This window comes from Phyllostomus discolor, chromosome 5 (assembly GCF_004126475.2).
Source record: "Phyllostomus discolor isolate MPI-MPIP mPhyDis1 chromosome 5, mPhyDis1.pri.v3, whole genome shotgun sequence".
Taxonomy (NCBI): domain Eukaryota; kingdom Metazoa; phylum Chordata; class Mammalia; order Chiroptera; family Phyllostomidae; genus Phyllostomus; species Phyllostomus discolor.
The window spans coordinates 114,607,017-114,618,943 of NC_040907.2; the positions used below are offsets into that span (position 1 = coordinate 114,607,017).

General features: G+C 37.3%; 1 pseudogene; it reads left to right on the plus strand.

The window, feature by feature from the left end:
* The first annotated feature begins 1,803 nt into the window (after positions 1-1,803).
* LOC114497122 lies at positions 1,804-11,069 on the plus strand (annotated as a pseudogene).
* The last annotated feature ends 858 nt before the right edge of the window (positions 11,070-11,927 follow it).

Here is an 11,927-nt window from a genome sequence, read left to right on the forward strand (position 1 = left end):
GCTTAGTCTTGTCAAGCATATCAGGGAAAGTGCTGCCAGGATAAAGGCTCTTTGATTTCAACATACTTAAAATGCATGATTATTGGAAAATTAAAAGTATAACAACAGGTGTTTATTAACCTAGTTGTATAGTAGTGGGGAAAGCTGGCCCTTCAGAAGAGGGCAATTATTCAAGTCCGAAGTGTATAAATGTGTTCCCATTCTCATTTGATGTTTAAAAATGAAAAACTGTTCATAGTTGGTTAAGTTAAAATGTCCTTTTTATTTTTTCTTGAGTGACTAATATTTTGCAACCTCCATTTTTTTCTAACCTATACCTCAGTGAGACAGGTCATGATTTTTTATACAGTTTGAATTTTCTCATATTGCTAAAAACCCCTTTTGCCCCCAATTTAAAAAAATGTTATTCATAAATTTCATACAATAGTTAATGATATTTCTTCTTTATTAAAACTCACTACTTGCTATTGTTGCTAGTGATAGCAAAAAAAAAAAAACATCAACAAATGGGGTAAATTTGGCCAAATGTGGCTCCCATATAGATACTAAAAGGCTACTTAATAAACCTAAGCTACTCACTTATTACAATGCTTTGTAAAAGAGACTACATTCTTCAAATGTCATCAGACTCTTGCAAGATTTGTTAATCCCCAAATTCCTGTATAAAAATGGACAACAACTACTTAAGGAAACCAAAAATACATGAACAACATTTACACATATACAACAAAACTAGGTTTCAAGATATCTCTACGAACTGCAAAATACACCAATAGCCACAAGATAGGCATTGCACCACTGGCTATGTGGGAAGAAGACAAAAGAAGCAGTGAGGGTGGCATCCTTTGGAACTGAGAAGTCACCTCAAAGAGCCAACAGATGTTTTCTGTAAAACAACTTGAGAACAGCAGCCAAAACGGGGAAGGGGCTTACTCCCTGCAAAATGAGCAAGTGCTAGGGGCCAGGTGCAGACGTGCTAAAGAACTGCAGCAGCCCAGCCCCAGATAATTCTCACAGTAAACTCCAGAATCCCTTCGTATGTGTTCCTCACTTCTAGGAGCTGAGTTAAAATTGAGCATTGCCACATCTAAAAGACCAGAAAGATTATTTTCACATAAAAACACCCAGAAAAGCCTTAAATCACTATAAATCAAGTTGTTTATTTATCTCATCAAATAATAAAGATAACAATAACAGGAAAACATATTTGGAGGAATAAAAAGTGTGAAGTTAAATTTCAATCAAAAGCCTAATGAAACAAAAATGAGAATCGGGAACAGACTAAATTCTTTTTTTTTTTTTAAGATTTTATTTATTTATTTTTAGAGAGGGAAGGGGGAGAGAGAGAGAGAGAGTGAGAGAGAGTGAGAAACATCAATGAGCGGTTGCTGGGGGTTATGGCCTGCAACCCAGGAATGTACCCTGGCTGGGAATTGAACCTGGGACACTTTGGTTCCCAGCCCGCGCTCGATCCACTGAGCTACACCACCCAGGGCTAGGAACAGACTAAATTCTTTACAGACTATGGGAGCAAGCTATAAAGATGAGCCCACAAAACAAATAGAAACTATCATTGACTATATTAAAATGAGCTACAAGACATTAAAGTGATTTAGGACATGAAGGGAAAACATGGATAATTAGCAAAAGTCAGAAATAAAGTTACTGAACTCAATGTGAATAAATAAATTATATTAGAAATTAAGACAAAACTGGAAGGAACAAATGAAAGAAAGAAAAATATATAATGTCTTAAGAAATGGAAGATGAGCTTCTTTTCCTAGGAAATACCAAATAGTGAATATGGCAGGTTCTGTGGGAGCGTCTGGAGGCCCCAGGGGCCCTGGAATGGGAGGCCATGGCAGCTTCTGTGGAGTATTTAGCAGTGGCATTTGTAGCTGAGGCCATGGCCATAGCCAGGGGCAGGGGCAGGGACAAGGCTGTAGAGCTAATGGGGTCAAGGCCAAGGGTTAGGAGTGGATTCCCATCACTAAGCTGGGCTGCCTAGTCAAAGACATAAAATCAAATCCTTAGAGGAGATCTATATCTTCTCCCTGCCCATGAAGGAATCTGAGATGATTTATTCTTTCTTGGGGTTATCCCTCAAGGATGAGGTTTTGAAGATTATTCCCATGGAAAAGCAGACACATACCGTCCAGAGGACCCAGTTGAAGGCATTTGTTGCCATTGGGGATTACAATGAACATGTTGATCTGGGTGTTAAGTACTCAAAGGAAGTAGTCACTGCCATCTCCTGGCCATCATCCTGGCCATGCTCTTTATTTTTATTGTCCTTGTGCAGTGAGGCTACTGGGGAAACAAGTACAGCAAGCCCCACATCATCCCTTGCAAGGTGACTGGGCACTGTGGCTCTGTGCTGGTGTACTCATTCCCTGCCCCCAGGGGCACTGGCATTTGTCTTAGCCCCTGTACCCTAAACCTGCTGATGATGGCCAATATAGATGACTGCTATACCTCAGGCAGGGGCTACACTGCCCTACTGGGCAACTTCACCAAGGCTGTCTTTGAAGTCATTTCTAAGACCTACAGCTATCTCATCTCCAGCCTCTGGAAAGAGACTGTGTTCATCAAGCCTCTCTGTCAGCTCACTGACCATCTTTGTAAAGACACATCTTAGGGGAGAGAAGATGGTTGGCTGAGTAGGTAGAAGCTGAGTCCTCTTGCTCTTTCCTATAACTCGGATTCTTGGCTGATCTTCTGACAAATAACATGAATAATCAATTGAATCTTAGCTGATAAATGATGTTTTGAAGCCTAGGAGTACAGAAGACACTTTACAACAGGCAGTAAGGAGAGTATGCAAGTTGAAGGGGAAATATCCCATGCATGGCACATGCAGCAACTAGTCAGAAATTGAAGCTTTGTGGTTCCCTCCCTTCCCTGGGTGGGGGCCCCAGTCCCACACAGGGAACTCCCCCAGATCCTGGTCAGGAGTAATGTGGGAGGATATACAAAGTCAGGGAGATAAGGCTTCATACCCACAATAAGCAGCACATCCATAGTTGCAGTGCCAAACACCAACTTGGAAAGTGCCAGAGAGAGAGAGGGACTCTGTCTCCCAAAATGATCAGGGGGATACAACTAGGTCAGACAGAGGCATATAGCAGCCAGCCATGATCATGAAAGACTTGTGGCTTTTTGGAGAGGTGGGATGTGCAGAGAACTAGACAGTGATTTGGTACTCTATACTGCAGTAGGGTTGCCACAGAGAGACTTGTTAAAAGGGCAGCTGAAGCATACTCGTCAGAGATGCTGGTGTAACTGCTCTGCCAGCAAAGCGGAAAAACTGAAAACACAGTTTGTTTCCACTGACTACAGCTGGACAGGAAGATGGGAAAGTTGCACAGCAGAGGGATTTCTGGGCCAAGCTCAGCACAAATAGCAAGCCAGGGGCTATGCAAAACACAGTTTGGGACCATATCTATTTTGAAGGAAGTGGGCTGGGAAATAGATGGGGAAGAGTTGAGTGCCTGAGATTACTTACAGCCAGGAAGAACCCCTTCCCAGCAGAGTTAAAACTGGAGAGGGAAGGATATACCCAGCCCCCACCTTCTGCAGGATAACAAACATCACATCCAATGGGGAAGTTCTACAGAACAGTCAGGACAGATTCAAGAACCCCCTACAGGGTGCATATCCACAGGAGAAAGAAAGGAAGAAAAATTCCCAAAGGGCACATTTTGAACATTTCTCAGTGAATACACAAAATAAACAAAATACACTGGTTCCTAGATCCCTATTCCACTGAGGCCAGCAGAGCAGGGAGACCAGAAATCAATGCAGCAAAGGATCATAAGGGCCCTGCCCAGCCTCTGCTCTCACACAAAACTGCCATCAGCACCAAGCAGGAAAGAGCTAGCTCCTCCCTGTGGACAGCTAGTTCATCAGAAACTATACATTATTAGAAATGAGCTGGGACAGACAAGACAGGAGGCACAGGGGCAGAGAAACACATTCATACTTTTCACAGAAGACTGAACAGCATCTTCCATGGGATACCTAGAGGTCTCATCTTCCTGATTGCAATAGAAGCCCCCTCTAGAAGCAGCTGAAGGTGGTACATGAAGTGCTGTCAGAAGCTGGACAACCCACTCATGGACCTTGAGCTGACAAAAAAGCAGAGGGAGATCCAGGAGAAAACAGAAGGCAAACATTGAACTCTGCAGAGATGCATTCCACCTTGATCTTCTTCAGTATTTGCATTACTTTTTCTCTCATATAGCGTTTTAACATCTTTTTCTTTTTCTTCTATTGTATTCTAACTAATTCACTATTGTTCTATATTTTTGTTCTATTCTTTTTGTTTATATTTTATATTATATTATATTATTTTATTTTATTTTTATTTCAAATCTCACACTGCACTCTTCCCTTATCTTACTCCATTTTGCCTTCTTCCTTTCCTTTCCTTTTTGTTTTAAAATTTATTTTCCCCTTTTCTATGCCTTGATCTTATTCCTTACTCTTACTATTTCTCCTCCTCTATGCTCTCAAAATCACTTTTATTTCCTTTAGTCAGCTCACCTTCTTTTACCCTTTCTTATAATATTCTTATTTTTTCCTACATTCATTAATAGTTATTTGTTTGGCATGGATACTGCAATTATTGTTGTTTCTCTACAATTTTATTCCTATTTGTTCACTATATATTTTTATTTCAAATCTCATAGGTTACTGTCTTACTCCACTTTGCCTTCTGCCTGCCCTTTCTTATTTCAGTTTGGAATTTTATTTCTTTCCTTTTTTAGCCTGGATTTTATTCTTTACTCTTATAATTTCTCCTCCATCTATCCTCTCAAAATCATTTTTTCTTTACTATAGACATCTCATATTCACGTTTTTCTTTCTTATAATAGTCCTGTTCTCTTTCCAACTTTATTAGTCTTTACTCATCTGCCATTGACCCTTTGGGTATTTTTCTTCAATTTTGTTCCTATTGGTTCACTATGTTTTTTATTTTATTTCAAACCTCACATTATGTTATTCCCCTTTTTTATTCTATTTTGCCATCTCCCTTCCATTATTTCCTTGTGTTTTAAATTTTATTTTCTCCCCTTTTTGCTTTGTTCCTATTCCTTATTCTCATTATTTCTCCTCCACCTACCTTTCAAAATCATTTATCTTTCCTTTAGCCATTTCATATTTTTCCTATCATAATATTTTTAATTTCTATACATTTTTATTAATCTTTGCTTATTTACTGTTGCTATTACTGACATGGTAGGGGAGTATTTTTGCTGCCCAAGTGTTCTGCCACCACCTGTATAACAGTATACAATACATGATAGTGGTCATGACTAGTCAGTCAATTGGGGGGAGAACCAGCCAATGAATAAGCCATCAATAATCAAAGCCTAAGTACAATAATAAAGCCCACATAAACTGAATAAAGGGCATCCCTAGACCATCTAGATCAGGAGATCAAAGAGTCTACACCACTGAGTCTCACAGAAGTTCTACCACAGAAGGCCACCCTATGAAGACAGGGAGTCAAAGTAGAGCAATATGATATTCAGAAACAAACAAAAAGAGTCACCTAAAATGGGGAGACAAAGAAACAACCCCTAATCAAAAGGAAAGGAGCATTCCCAGAAAAAGATCTAAAAGAAACTGAGGCAAGCAATCTCTCAGATATAGAGTTCAAAATAATGGTTATAATGATGTTCAAAAGGTCAGTGAGAACTACAAAGAACTATGTAGAATCTACCAGGAACATGGTGGGAACTACACCAGCATGAAAAAGAACATAGAAACTATGAATAAGAACTGGGAAGAAATGAAAAATACAATATCTGAAATGAAGAATATATTAGAAGGAATTAAAAGTAAGCTATATGAAGCAGAGGATTGTCTCAATGAGCTGGAAGACAAGGTGGAAAAAAGCCCCAGTCAGAGTAACAAAACAAAAAAAAAGGACTCAAAAAGAATGAGGATAGTTTAAGGAAACTTCAGGAGAAAATTAAACAACATTCACATTATAGTAATACCAGAAGAAGAAGAAAAGGAGAAAGGGATAGAAAACCTGTTAGAAAAAAATAATGACAGAAAACTTCTCTAACTTGGTGAGGAAAAAATCATGGAAGTTCAGAAAGTACAAAGGGTCCCAATCAAGATGAAACCAAAGAGGCCTACTTCAAGACACATCATATTTAAAGTGATAAAATGTAAAGACAAAGAGAGAATCTTAAAGGCAGCAACGGGGAAACAACTAGTAACATACAAGGGAGCTCGGATTAGTCTATAGGCTGATTTCTCAACAGAAACACTACAAGTCAGAAGGGATTGACATAAAACATTCCAAGTGTTGAAAATCAAGGATCTGCAACCAAGGCTACTCTATCCAGCAAGGCTCTCATTTAAATGGAAGGTGAAATAAAGAGCTTACCAAGGAAAAGAAGGCTAAAACAGTACATTTCCACCAAGCCAGCACTGCAAATGATGCTAAAAGGAATGCCTTAAGAAGAGGAGGAGAGAGAGAGGGAGAGAGAGAGGGAAAGAGAGAAACACAGGTACAAAGGGAAAAAATGGCAAAAAGCAAGTACTTGTCAAAAATAACCTTAAATATAAATGGATGAAATACTCCAATCAAAATACATAGGGTGGGTAGCTGAATGGATAAGAAAACATGACCTGTATATATGCTGTTTACAAGAAACTCTCCTCAGAACAAAAGATTCACAGAGGCTGAAAGTGAGAGGTTGGGAAATATATTCATTCCATGCCTGGAGTTGGGGAATAAAGCCATGGTAGAAATACTTATATCATACAAAATAGACTTCAAAACAAAGGCCATAACAAGAGACAAGGAAGGTCAATAAATAATTGACCTTGTCCAACAATAGGATATAACCCTTGTAAATATATATACACCCAACACAGGAGCACCTAACTACATAAGGAAAATCTTGGAGGACTTTGTGAAGGAGATCAACAGCAATGCAGTCATCATAGTGGACTTTAATATCTCACTCTCAACAATGGATAGATTTTCCAAGCAAAAAACTAACAAGGATATTGTGGCATTGAACAAAACTTTAGATCAAATTGACTTAATTGATATTTATAGAACTATTCACCACAAAGGAGCAAAGTATACATTCTTTTGAAATGCACATGACTCACTTTTCAAAGATAGACCACATGGTAGGATACAAAACAAGCCTTGAATTCAAGAAAATTGAAATCATATCAAGCAACATCTCAGATCACAATGGCTTGAAACTAGAAACCAACCTCAGTGAAAAAAACTCAAAAATATTCAAATACATGGAAACCAAATAATATGTTATCAAATAATGAATGGAGTAACAATGAGATAAAGAGAGAAATAAAAAACAATCTGGGAACAAATGAAAATGAACACACAACAACCCACAACCCATGGAACACAGTGAAGGCAGCCCTGAGAGGAAGTTCATAGCAATACAGGCTACCTAAAGAAGACAGAAAAATCTCAAACCTAACCCTACATCTAAAAAAACCTGGAGGAACAACAGCAAACATAGCTCAGCGAAAATAGAAGGAAGGAAATAATCAAGATCAGAGAAGAATTAAATGACATAGAGGCTAAAGAACTATCAAATGAATCTAGAAGCTGGTTCTTTGAAAAGATAAGCAATATCAACAAACCTTTAATCAGACTCACTGAGAAAAAAAGAGACGGGGCCCAAATAAATAAAATCAAAGACAAGGTAGAAGTAACAACCAATATCACAGAAATACAAAGTATTGTTAGAAATTACTATGAACAACTACATACCAAAAAACTGGAAACCCCAAGAGAAATGGACACATTTTTGGAAATATACAATCTCTCAAAACTGAATCAAGAAGAAGCAGAAAGCCTGAATAGACCAATAACAAGGAGCTAAATTGAAGCAGTGATAAAATTTAAAAAAAAAGAAAAGCTCCCATCACAAAAAGCCCTGGACCAGGGCTTACAATTTTACCAAACATTCAGAGAGGAACTAACACCTCTCCTCCTCAAACTATTCAAAAAAATTCAAGAAGAGGAAAGACTCCTAACTTTTCTTTTTACAAGGTCAGTATTATCCTAATTCCAAAACCAGATAAAGATACAGTAAAGAAGAAAAATTACAGGCCAATACCTCTGATGAACATGGATTCAAAAATCTTCAACAATACTGGCAAATTGGATCCTGCAATACATTAAACAGATCATACATAATGATCAAGTAAGATTTATCCCAGGGATGCAAAAATGGTATAACATTCACAAATCAATAAATGTAATACATCACAAGTAATAGAGAAAAATGGAGTAATAGAGTAAAAAGTAATAGAGTAAATTAGGGGGATAACATAATGTGAGGTTTGAAATAAAATAAAAAACATAGTGAACCAATAGGAACAAAATTGAAGAAAAACACCCAAAGGGTCAATAACAATGACAGATAAGCAAAGATGAATAAAGTTGGAAAGAAAATAGGACTATTTTAAGAAAGAGAAACGTGAATATGAGATGTCTATAGTAAAGAAAAAATGGTTTTGAGAGGATAGATGGAGGAGAAATTATAAGAGTAAAGAATAAAATCCAGACTAAGAAAGGGAAGAAATAAAATTCCATACTGAAATAGGGAAGGACAGACAGAAGGCAAAATGGAGTAAGAGAGTAACCTATGAGAATTGAAATAAAAATATATAGTGAACAAACAGGAATAAAATTGAAGAAAAACAATAAACAAAAAGGAAAGACAAAGTCTCATGACCATATCAATAGATGCAATACATGGTGAAAAAGCATTTGATAAAATCCAACATCCATTTATGATAAAAGCACTCAACAAATGGAAATACAAGGGGCATATCACAGCATAATAAAGGCCATATACCTACTTCCAACATCATACTCAATAGGCAAATAATTAAAGCCCATTAAGATCAGAAACAAGATAAGTGTGTCCACTTTCACCACTGTTATTCAACACAGTACTGGAAGTTCTAGCTACAGCAATTAGACAAGAAAAAGAAGTAAAAGACATGCCAGTTGGAAAGGAGAAAGTAAAACTGTTATTACGTGTAAATGACATGATAGTATACATAGAAAACCATAAGTTTCCACCAAAAAAACTACTCAACCCAATAAGTGAATTTGGCAAATTAGCAGGATATAAAGTCAATATTCAGTAATCAATGGCATTCATATTTACCAATAATGAATTATCAGAAATAGAAACTCAGAAAAAAATCATATTTACTATAGCAACAAGAAAAATAAAGTACCTATGAATAAATTTAACCAAGGAGGTAAAAAACCTATACTCCAAAAAGTATACAAAATTGAAGAAAGAAATTGAGAAAGGTACAAAAATGGAAGCATATACTGTGTTCATGGACTGGGATCATTACCATCATTAAAATGTCCATACTATTCACAGCAGTCTATAGATTCAATGTAATTCCTATTCAAGTGCCACTTGCATATTTCACAGTTACAGAACTAATTTTCCAGAAATTTATATGGAACCAAAAATACCCCAAATAGCTTTAGCAATCTTGAGAAAGAAAAAGTTGAAGTGATCACAATACCTGATATCAAACTATACTACATGACCACTATAATCAAACAGTCTGGTACTGGCATAAGAATAGACACACAGATTAATGGAACAGAACAAAGAAAGCAGAAGTAAACACATACCTCTATGGTCAATTAATATTTTACAAAGGGGACACGAGCATTCAGTGGAGTAAAAAGCGTCCCTTCAATAAATGGTGTTAAGGAACAAGACTGATACATGAAAAAAAAAGGAACTAGACCACCAACTTATACCATACACCAAAATAAACTCAAAATAGATAAAGGACTTAAGTCGTGGTATTATAAAAGTCCTAGCAGAAAACATAGGCAGTAAAATTTCAGACATCCCACAGAGCTATATTTTTGCTTATCCTAGGTCAAGGGAAATAAAGGAAAAAATAAACAAATGGGACTACATCAAATTAAAATGTTTATGCATAGTTAAATAAACCATCATTAAAATGAAGGAACTAAGTGTATGGTAGAACATTGTGCCAATTATACATTGGACAAGGGTTTAATCTCCAAAATACATAAAGAACCCATATGACTCAACACCAGGAACACAAAAGACCCAATAAAAAAATGGGCAAAGGACTTACGTAGACACTTCTCTAAGGCGGACATACAAATGGCTCAAAGACATATGAAGAAATGCTAAACATCATTAGCCATTAGAGAGAGGCAAGTGAAAACCACAATGAGATATCACCTCACACCTGCCAAAATGACTATCATTAATAAATCAACAAACAAGAAGTGCTGATGAAGATGGGGAGAAGGAATCTTAGTGCACTGTTAGTGGGAATTCAGACTGGGACAGCCACTATGGAAAACAGTATGGAATTTCCTCAAAAAAATTGAAAATGGAACTGCCTTTTGACCCAGCAATTCCACTGCTGGGAATATATCCTAAGAATCCTGAAACACCAATTCAAAGAACTTATGAACCACTATGTTTATAGCAGCACTATTTACCACAGTCAAAATTTGGAAATAGTTATCAGTAAATGAGTGGATCAAAAATCTGTCATACATTTGCATAATAGAATACTACACAGCAGAAAGAAAGAAGAAACTGCTACTTTTTGTGACAGCATGGATTGAACTGGAGACTGTTATGCTAAGTGAAATAAGTGAAAGACAAATAACATATGACCTCACTTATAACTGGAATCTAATTAATAAAATAAACTAACAACTAAAATAGGCATGAGACATGGAAACATGGAACACACTGGTAGCTGTAGAAGGGGAGGAGGGAAGTGAAAATATGGAAAGAAGGGGAAGGGATTAGTGAAATAACATGTATGAATGATCACGGACATGGGCAGCAGAGAGGTGAATGACTGTGGGAAAGAAGGGTGGGCTGGGTGGTGGGCAGCAAAAGGGGAAAATTAGGACAACTGTAATAGAATAAACAATAAAAATTTAAAAAATAATTTAAAAAACCTACCACCGAGTTTCTGCATAAAGGTCCCAGACTCCTGCTGTGGCCACTACATAATTCTATACAAGAAAAATAAAAAGAATTAAGCCTTTAAAAATAAGTGGGATTGAAAAATAAAATTTTTGAAAATTAGAAAGAAATTAAGAGATAAAAAGCAACCAAAAATTATGTACTGATAATGAGCCAAATAAATTGCCCTAGGAGTGAGTGACAAGAGTCTCTGATGGACAAAACCCCAGCAAAAGAATAAAAACCAAGAGAGAGAGGGCAGGGGTGGGGGTGGGGAGAAAGAAAAAATGGAAGGAAGGAAGGAAGGAAGGAAGGAAGGAAGGAAGGAAGGAAGGAAGGAAGGAAGGGAGGGAGGGAGGGAGGGAGGGAGGGAGGGAGGGAGGGAGGGAGGGAGGGAGGGAGGGAGGGAGGGAGGGAGGAAGGAAGGGAGATCTCTTCTATGAAGAAGTAGTTTAAGAGTTTAAAACGGAGCTAACTGGGGCAGTTCGTGTTCAATAATTGGCAGGCAAGAGTCCTGAGTGGCAGACCTGCACATAATGGAGAGACACTCTAAATTAATTAAATAGATAAATCAATCAGTCAGGTGAAAAGCCTGTCTTCTCAAACAAGACCCTGGAAAACTAAATGTACACTTTAGACACAAGAGTCATTGAATATCCACAGAGAGATAGAGATCACCTCAACTAATTGTTCCCCACCTGCCTATACCCAAATTTAATTTTCTGTCTGCTGTTGCTCCTAGCTTCATGCAATCACACATGGAAATGTATCACTTTTTGATTTAGTGGGGTTCAGTAGTACTTAATAAGAGTAACTTCTGGTAGAAAATGAAATGGCAGGCTCTTTATTTACATGCAAAATATCATTTAATTAACTCAAAAAGAGTACATAATACATCCCAGAGTA